The 10,543-nt window shown below is 43.1% G+C and overlaps 1 protein-coding gene across 1 annotated transcript in view; it reads right to left on the minus strand.

The window, feature by feature from the left end:
• The window catches only part of ches1 (checkpoint suppressor 1), a 215,862-nt gene extending 205,989 nt beyond the window's left edge, over positions 1-9,873 (minus strand). The window contains exon 1 of the mRNA XM_062034664.1: positions 9,470-9,873. The gene's annotated coding sequence lies outside the window, so the exon portion shown is untranslated. The remainder of the gene's footprint in view (positions 1-9,469) is intronic.
• Positions 9,874-10,543: the final 670 nt, after the last annotated feature.

Here is a 10,543-nt window from a genome sequence, read left to right on the forward strand (position 1 = left end):
GCAGGGGCGCTCTAAATTCCCCAGAAACGGTGGTAGAGATTGTAGTTGTGTGCCGCATGTTCCAACACATTGCAAAACACCAAGGGTTGGCACAATAATGTAGAGGAGAAGCCGGTAGTACACACACCCCTCTCCTGCCTGGAGAGGATACCAGGTGGCCACGGTGAATTTCTGGTGAGGATACCAGTCTGGGTGAGGTGTTAGCTGACCGGACATGAGATCGGAGATGGACCACTCTTCTATGCAAAGCTGTGGACATCCCTGAGCCTGGTCGAAGATACACTCCCTCCATGACTATCTGTTGGTTTCCCAATGGACTAGACGACCACTTTATCTATGAATTTAACAATGAACTAATTAATTGAACGATATTAATCTTAACAATTCAATAAGTGTACTCACTCGACATCCATTGCAGACGGTCACCCTGTTAGGGCGGTCCCTACATTTGAGATCGCTTCTCAAAGGTTTCTTCTTTTTCCCCAACTGGGGTTTTTTTGAGTTTTTTTCTTGCATGGATGTGGGTTTAGACCAAGGAATGTTGTGAGTTTGTGAAGACCTTTGAGGGCCATATGAATAAAATTTGATTGATTGATTCAAATAGGGCATTCTACACCACTTCTGCAATCGTTAAAAATAGCCCTAGGAGATCAGCCGCATCACGTCTCTATTTTATAGTTTGCACATACTATTTAGCACTTGTCTGGGATCTAAGTGGATCAGGCCCTTGGTGTTTTGCAGAACAATATCAGAGCGGTGACTGCAGGGCAATGGAAGTTGACGAAAACTCATTTGATCAAATGTGACTCTCAAAAAAACAACTCAGAGGCCGTCGGTCTGTACCATCTGTTTGGTGCAGTTGTCGGTGAGTAAAAGAGAGGTCGGAGGCAAAGTCTCACTCAAAGGCATTCTGGATCTCGTTCTTAAATATAAGCACGTCAACATGTAAAAGCAGTATCGGGATCGCCAAGCAGCTGGAATCACCCGCTTCAAAGGCGTTAAAGATGAAAGTATGGGATGTACTTTGGAATTCAGCAGCCTGTGCGGAATGGCACTCCGTTCTCCATGCTGTTAAGTAGGTGCACGCCGCCACCATTTTATCAATTTCTACCCGAGTCTTTTTCTGCCAGCAAATAGTTAGCAAACTAGCCAGAATTGACTGCACCATCTGCTGGTTGCAGCCAAGTAGTGACTCATTACGCCCTAATTGCTGCAAAAGCGCAGCTCGGCTTCACACACTTCGGTCTACGGAACAATACGCTGCATTGATCGCATCACGACAACAAGGGCTTCCTGTAGTTACAAGTCTGCATATGATTGTTGGCCATGGTACAGAGACTAAGTGACTCGGGGCAGCAATGATACTGCTGCACAAAAGTGGAAACTCTAGAACAGGGTTGTCCAAACTACAGCCCGCGAGACGTCGGGAGTTTGACAAGGAATCTTACCCGCAGGGAGTTTGCATTTTGCTATAATGTCGCCATCTAGTGGACAACGTGAGTAATTCAGGTCAATTACCTTCAATCATCCTCTGCGCAGCATTCACCTATATGACCCAATGCAAACAACCTTCCCTAGTCACGGTGCAAAAAATAAAAACAAAACAAAAAACAACCAACACAAAATGTCGACAGACATGGTCACGCATAACACAACCTGCTCACTGAACTTTGTGGACATTATAAAAAAAGTCCATGCATCATAAAAAAAATTAAAATAACACCTATTTAAATCCATTAAAAAGCATGATGGGTAAAAATACAAAACACTCCCTGTTTGGCACATTTTAGCTGCTTGATGTTTCTGATTGACTACAAAACTTTAAGGTGGTTGTCACATAAGTAAACATGGTAGAAGTCAAACTTTCACATACTCCTTATATCCAATTATATTAATTGTTAATTATATATCCATTATGTTAAGTTAATATGTACACATATACACTATATTGCCAAAAGTATTTGACCACCTGCCTTGACTCAAATTTGAACTTGAAGTGCCATTCCATTCCTAACCCATAGGGTTCAATGTGATGTCGGTCCACCTTTTGCAGCTAGTACAGCTTCAACTCTTCTGGGAAGGCTGTCCACAAGGTTGCGGAGTGTGTTTATAGGAATATTCGACCATTCTTCCAAAAGCGCATTAGTGAGGCTCTCAGTCTCCGTTCTAATTCATCCCAAAGGTGTTCTATCGGGTTCAGGGCAGGACTCTGTGCAGGCCAGTCAAGTTCATCCACACCAGACTCTGTCATCTATGTCTTTATGGACCTTGCTTTGTGCACTGGTGCACAGTCATGTTGGAAGAGGAAGGGGCCCGCTCCAAACTGTTACCACAAGGTTGGGAGCATGGAATTGTCCAAAATGTTTTGGTATCCTGTAGCATTCAAAGTTCCTTTCACTGAAAATGTCACGACTGGATTTGTTGCATAGGTGGCAATAGGTTAAGCTAATGCTAGCATGTGTGGTTATTTTTTGGTCATTTCCTGCTCTGTTATGATGACTAATGAGCGACCAGCATGGCTGACATCACCCATACGGAAGTGGCTCAGCATGTTTGGCTCCCCAGCTGTCAAGGCACTAGGAAGAGTACCTACCGGCTTTTGTCAATGGAAAAGCAACAGCAGCAAGCGCTGCCTTGACAAACCAAAAGATGGCCAACAACAGCTAAAAATACGATACAAACATTTGTATGGTCGACAATGGATAAAGTTCTGGATACCTTTTTAATCTATTTTGTGTGGTAGTTAGGAATGGGTATTGTTTACATTTTAACCGATACCAAAACAGTACTTCTGAATCAGTGCTGGTGCTTCGACTTGTAAAAAAAAAAAGGAAAACACACAATGCCAATTTTCAATGCCAACAAAGCAATTGACTCAAAAAACGCTCCAACGTAAGTTCAGTGGGGCTCCACTTTTCCAGAAATGTGTTAGCTTGATGCTAAAAAACATTGGCTTTACTATTGACATGCTACTGATTAGCATTAACGGTTTTACATGTCAACACCTCTAAAACAGGATGCATGTTACAATAAAACAGCCGGTGTGGAATAACTGCAATACTTACAGTACTAACACTTTTTAGGGCACAACAAATACCAAAACACATCATAAACTATACACTACTGCTATATATAATGTCTGGGACATGAAACTGTAATTGCAATTGCAAATGAGATTAAAAATAAATCAAGATATAACAAATGGACACTTTTAAAAAGAAACACACCATTTTTATGATATCTCATCTCATTCCAGTTGCTTCTCTGTCAAACACACCATCAGCAGCTTTACAATTATTTCATGGATAAATGTCCTCCATTTGGAAATCTTCTCTATGGTGCAGATTAGCAGTGATACGCTCCAACTCCGTCATCAAGTTAGCTCACTACACACACTCTGTTATGTTTTTGATGATTTCTTTCCTTAATTCAGCTAATATAATCTGCTTCTTCTCCTCAGCACTGTCCTTCACACCCACTTTCATATGTCCCATGGTTGGAAAACAAATGCGTGCTGGATCTTACGGGGATTTAAATGGCAGAGATCCTTGTGGCGTTGTGTTTTTCCAACTGTTCCGCCAAGGGCGCGAACCCAGGTCCCTGTCATGAAAGGCGAGGGTTCTGACTACTGAGCTAAAAGCCCGGGCTATCAACTTGATAGCCAGCATTGCTCTTGAAGTGGGGTTTACTAAGCCACACTGGCGGCCCTCCCTTACACTCACCACCCTAAACCTTGCTCTCATCCGGGTCACGGCACCAAAAATAATAATGTATACATCATGTTATATAATGTCGCAAGAGGCTCCAATATATATCGCGATGTAGACTTAGGCCATATCGCCCTTGTCTGTTCACTAGCATTTACATTATTCTTATAAAACAGAGCGGCAAATGTATGGAATTTTCTTTGCTGATGGCCACAATGCAAAGTTTTCCGGAAAAACCGAGCAAAGCCACTGAAAAAGTGTGTTATTGTTTGTGCCGTGGCGCCATCTTTTGGACGAGTTTGCTCACCACAGTTGCTGCAGCGCCCTTCCATTTAGTGCTGTCAACCGGAAGTACAAGTGCCGCTCCATATTTTAGCCGTCCGTAGCGTTTCTACTCGTATGGATTCTTCATTCATCACTCCAAGCAACGTTTGTGAGTTTTACAATACAACTAAAACATTTCTTACTTACTACCCAGCAGGCAAAAGACATTGAAACAACATTGAGAACTTTCTGACTTAGGTACTGACGTTGAGCAACTCAAATTTAACGTTGGAACAACATGCTTTTAAACGTTTAATCAATGTCGGTTTCTGATGTAGGTTTGACCATTGAATGTTGGTCATTTCCTAATCAATATTACACAACACAAATACAACGTTGAAACAACATGCTTTTTGACGATTTATGTTCAATGTCAGGTTGTGACGTTGAATTGACCATTGGAATTACATATTTTCCCAACCAACAACGTGGATCCAAGGTTACAGAGCAACATTTTCTCACTTTCCGAATACAACTATTTTGCAACGTTGTTTAGAAGTCCGTTTTAAAGGACATGTATGTGTAATCGACGTTGTATCAATATCTTGCGCCTGCTGAGTGAACCGTCCCATGTGTGATGTCTGTAGAAATGTTTTCATGCATATTTGTACGTGCTATCATAATGTAATGAAGCTAATGTCGTTAGCATAGCTATCATGCTAACATATTTATCTTTTTGTATTGTTTCCTTCTCGCAAATTCCTCAGTAAAGTAACCAAAATGTCACCGTGGAGTTATTGAGTCTGTTTAGCTAAATGGAGAGCTAACTTCCGCAGCTGGCGGGTCCATGACGATGACTTCTGTTTTGTTTGATCAGCCGTTTTACTGCCGTGTCACAGACACTGTTTGGAAACAATTAAGGTACGTGAATAAATATTTAAAAAATAATACATGGAAAATGTGTAGAGATGTCCGATAATGGTTGTTTTGCCGATATCCGATATTCCGATATTGTCCAACTCTTAATTACAGATTTCGATATAAACCGATACCGATATATACAGTCGTGGAATTCACACAATATTATGCCTATTTTTGTTGTGATGCCCCGCTGGATGCATTAAACAATGTAACAAGGTTTTCCAAAATAAATCAACTCAAGTTATGGAAAAAAATGCCAACATGGCACTGCCATATTTATTATTGAAGTCACAAAGTGCATTATTTTTTTTAACATGCCTCAAAACAGCAGCTTGGAATTTGGGACATGCTCTCCCTGAGAGAGCATGAGGAGGTTGAGGTGGGGGGTATGGGGTATCAAGGGGTGTATATTGTAGCGTCCCGGAAGAGTTAGTGCTGCAGGGGGTTCTGGGTATTTGTTCTGTTGTGTTTATGTTGTGTTACGGTGCGGATGTTCTCCCGAAATGTGTTTGTCATTCTTGTTTGGTGTGGGTTCCACAGTGTGGCACATATTTGTAACAGTGTTAAAGTTGTTTATACGGTCACCCTCAGTGTGACCTGTATGGCTGTTGACCAAGTATGCCTTGCATTCACTTGTGTGTGTGTGAAAAGACGCAGATATTATGTGATTGGGCCGGCACGCAAAGGCAGTGCCTTTAGGGTTTATTGGCGCTCTGTACTTCTCCCTACGTCCGCGTACCACTACGTACAGCGGCGTTTGAGTCATACATTTTACTTTTTGAAACAGATACCGATATTTTCCGATATTACATTTTAAAGCATTTATCTGCCGATAATATCGGCAGTCCGATATTATCGGACATCTCTAATGTAAAATAGTACGAAACGTGAGTTAGAACAAAATATAAAATACAAGTAAAACATATCATGAAGATAAATATATATAGAACTAAAATAAATTTAGCATAACTAATAAGATAAAAGTAAATGACTTTAATGAAATTAATAAATATTAGGTGAAAGCCAAATCAAAAACATGGTTCTTAAAGGCCTACTGAAAGCCACTACTACCGACCACGCAGTCTGATAGTTTATATATCAATGATGAAATCTTAACATTGCAACACATGCCAATACGGCCGGGTTAGATTAGTAAAGTGCAATTTTAAATTTCCCGCGAAATATCCTGCTGAAAACGTCTCGGTATGATGACGTATGCGCGTGACGTCACGGATTGTGCGGACATATTGGGACACCATTGTGGCCAGCTATTAAGTCGTCTGTTTTATTATTAGCCTTTATTTAACCAGGTAAAATCCCATTGAGATCAAATATCTCTTTTCCAAGGGAGACCTGGCCAAGAGGGCAGCAGCAAGGTTACATTAAAAACAGTAAACAAATACATAAAACATCACATTTACGACATTAAAACTTGCTCACATAACACATGTGCATACAGACAAGGTAGACTGCAGTCCTTTCACAGAAGCTTTAAACTCATTCAACGTAACAAGGGTTTGAAGTTTAATATTCGATTGTAGGTTATTCCAAGCCTTCGCTGCTGAAAACCTAAATGCTTTCATCGCAAAATTCCACAGTATTCTGGACATCTTGTGTTGGTGAATCTTTTGCAATTTGTTTAATGAACAATGAAGACAGCAAAGAAGAAAGCTGTAGGTGGGATCGGTGTATTAGCGGCCGGCTGCAGCAACACAACCAGGAGGACTTTGAGTTGGATAGCAGACGCGCTTCCGTGAGTACAGCTTTGGCTTCCAAACATTTGATCGCTTGCCCGTACGTGCGTGCCGCTATGTGCATGTCACGTACGTTACTTTGGGGAAATATATGTGCTGTATGAACTTTACGGAGGTGAACGGTACTTTGGGCTGTGGGATTGAGTGTGTTGTGCGGGTGTTTGAGTTGTATTGGTGGGTTATATGGACGGGAGGGGGGAGGTGTTTGTTATGTGGATTAATTTGTGGCATATTAAATATAAGCCTGGTTGTGTTGTGGCTAATAGAGTATATATATATGTCTTGTGTTTATTTACTGTTTTAGTCATTCCCAGCTGAATATCAGGTCCCGCCCGCCTCTCACAGCATCTTCCCTATCTGAATCGCTTCCACTGCCCTCTAAACTTTCACTCTCACTTTCCTCATCCACGAATCATTCATCCTCGCTCAAATTAATGGGGTAATCGTCGCTTTCTCGATCCGAATCGCTCTCGCTGCTGCTGGCCATGATTGTAAACAATGTGCAGATGTGAGGCGCTCCACAACCTGTGACGTCACGCTACTTCCGGTACAGGCAAGGCTTTTTTATCAGCGACCAAAAGTTGCGAACTTTATCGTCGATGTTCTCTACTAAATCCTTTCAGCAAAAATATGGCAATATCGCGAAATGATCAAGTATGACCCATAGAATGGACCTGCTATCCCCGTTTAAATAAGAAAATTTCATTTCAGTAGGCCTTTAAGCCTGTGCTTAAAAACATGAACATTCTCCGCAGCCCTGAGATCCTCCGGCAAGGTGTTAATAGGAAAATAGTCAAAGAAAGAGGCCATCCCGTGACTTTGTGTCCTGACTTTTGGAATAATTAGGACACAAGTTGAAAGTTCAAAGGTTAAAAGCAAATTGGAGAGATAAGAAGGCCCCATTCCATTAAAAAAAAAACATTTATAAACCATAAGAAGAACCTTAGAATTGATCCTGAAACACTTGGGGAGCCAATGCAGAGATTTTAAAACTGGTGTACTGTGAGCCCGCCTTCTGGTCTCCGTCAGGGCACGTGCCATCTCTGAAAAAAAGTTTTTTTTCTTCCAAAATTTTGTGGGTGCGGCTTATATACCGGAGCGCTCTATAGTACGGGAAATACGCTGATCAGAAACATCACAACAGACATTTTTGGAGTACTTATGTTGAATAAACCATGCCCTGGCATCCGAGAAACGCCGTCTGATGCTTTTATCCAAACACAGACTATTCAATTCATTCGCACATGAATTATAGATCCATAATAGGCTGCTTTAGCGGCGTTGGGGGAATCCGACAAACAACACTTGTAGTGAGAGCACTAACCCGCCGAGCCATCCATACCAATTATCTGTGTCTGGGGTGGAGTCTGAATTCAATATTCAATTTACACAACCTAATCTCACATCAGAGATTCCGGCTGGAAGAAGAAGAAAAAAAAAGCGCTGCCGTGTGTGCGGCGGAGAGTCATAAAAAAAAATAAAAAAAATCACAAAAAAAAAAGTGAAATGCATCAAAGTCAGGAAAAGAGGCAGTTTATGGATAAGTGAACGCGGCGCCGCAGGGGGGGGGGGGTCCATTGAGACACACTTTAGGGGTGGAGGGGTTGAGAACTCCATTGAGCTCAGCCATGAGTGTGTGTGTGTGTGTGTGTGTGTGTGTGTGTGTGTGTGTAGGGGGGCGAGGGGGGGGGGTCAATATGTGAATGAACGCTTGCCATGGAGGTGAATTATGAATGAGCGGCACTCTGAGCGCCCCTGGAGACGGCACACGTCTCCTTCGCTCCTACAGTCACTGCTCCGGTCCTACAACCTCCATCCTGCACTAGCCCTTCCTGTCCCCCCCTTTGGCATCTCATCTTTCTGGGCATTGTTTCTTGATGTCCCCCTTCCATCCACACCAGAGATTGTTGGATGTGAGTGATGACGGTACACACGGTCTGACTGTCTGCACACACACACACACACACGCACACACACACGCACATACATGTCTTGCCTACTTTGTGTGGACCCACGTTTGGTTAGTAGGTTGTGAGGACCCCCCCCCTTCCACTATAGCTAGAATGATGAAAAAATATATATGGATGGGAGTAGAGAGTTGCAACCTCACTTCAGAATGCAAAACACACAAAGTAAAAAAAAATATTTTACTTCTGTAGTTGTGAGGACCAGGCAAATGTCCTCACAAGTCAAAAGCACACACACACACACACTCAGGTGGACACACACTTGCACACAAAGGCAAACAATCCTGCACGTGCAAAGGCAGGCGCACGCAGCCACTGTCACACACATTTTTTCCCCCAGCTGTTCTGTTGGCCACAGTGTGTGTGTGTGTGTGTGTGTGTAGTGTGTGTGTGTAATCCAATGTGCCATGCTCTCTCCTCTGTTGCTGTGCGTTTGATCAGATCTGCCTCCCCTCAACCTGTTTGCTGTCTGACAAACACACGCACACATGTATGAACACACACACACATGTATGAACACACACACACACACAAAAGAGTGCCACAACTTATGAAGCTGCGTTTACTGTCAATCAAGCTTGGGGAGAGCTAAAAAAATGATTGCAAGGGCTTGCTTAGGTTGCTAAGGCAACGTCAAACTTACTCACACACATTACACACACAAGTGTGTGTAATGTGTGAGTGTGTGTTATTGGAAGTGTAGCATACCTCATGCACTACTTGAGAAGTGTGTGTTTGTTGCGTTCACTCCTTTGGTTCCCTTCACTCCAGTTTAGTGGACAGCTCGCTTTACACACTTTTGTGCACACACACAACACACACACAACACACACAACACACGTAGCCACGAAGTCACCTTTAGAATCCCGCTGCGTTCTCCCTCCTCAAATCTCCTTGTCGGACTTTCCTCGCCTCCTTGCGTCCTTCCTCGCGTCCTTCCTTCGTCCCCTCGCCGTATATCCGTCCGTCCTTGCCCTCTTCTCCGGTGCACCCACCCCCCTCCTTCTTCGCCGCGGTGCTCGGTCACTTCCCGGTGTCTTTCCCGTGTCCCTCCATGTCCGCCCCGCTAGTCGTTCGTACCGCCGAGCCGAGCGCGTGTGCCTCCCGGAGCTAGCTACCTATCTAAACACACACACGCACACACACACACACACGCATTCACGCACACGCACACACACACACACATACAAACCGCTGCGTTCCGATAGTCTCTCTCTCTCTCTCTCTCTTTCTCTCTCTCTCTCTCTCTCTCCTGTTTATCCCGCTCTGCGCTCTCTCCACTGTGAGCTCAGTGCGCGTGTGTGCGCGCGTGCGCGTGGTTGTGTATTGCTTTCTCTGCCTTGCCCCGCCAACAGCAACGGACTTCCCACCGACGTCCTCCCCGGGTCCTAGAGCTAGTTGGGTCAGTGAAAGAATGCCATTGTACACAGGCGCTTAGGTCCAAGATCGTCTATGTGAATGATGTCAGACTGTTTTGTCGCTTGTAACAGTGAATATAATTTTTTTTTTTTTAATGTATTTGACTATTATATATTTTGAACTACCGTTCAAAAGTTTGGGGTCACCCAAACAATTTTGTGGAATAGCCTTCATTTCTAAGAACAAGAATAGACTGTCGAGTTTCAGACGAAAGTTCTCTTTTTCTGGCCATTTTGAGCGTTTAATTGACCCCACAAATGTGATGCTCCAGAAACTCAATCTGCTCAAAGGAAGGTCAGTTTTGTAGCTTCTGTAACGAGCTAAACTGTTTTCAGATGTGTGAACATGATTGCACAAGGGTTTTCTAATCATCAATTAGCCTTCTGAGCCAATGAGCAAACACATTGTACCATTAGAACACTGGAGTGATAGTTGCTGGAAATGGGCCTCTATACACCTATGTAGATATTGCACCAAAAACCAGACATTTGCAGCTAGAATAGTCATTTAC

Source organism: Entelurus aequoreus, linkage group LG23 (assembly GCF_033978785.1).
Source record: "Entelurus aequoreus isolate RoL-2023_Sb linkage group LG23, RoL_Eaeq_v1.1, whole genome shotgun sequence".
In the NCBI taxonomy this organism is placed as follows: domain Eukaryota; kingdom Metazoa; phylum Chordata; class Actinopteri; order Syngnathiformes; family Syngnathidae; genus Entelurus; species Entelurus aequoreus.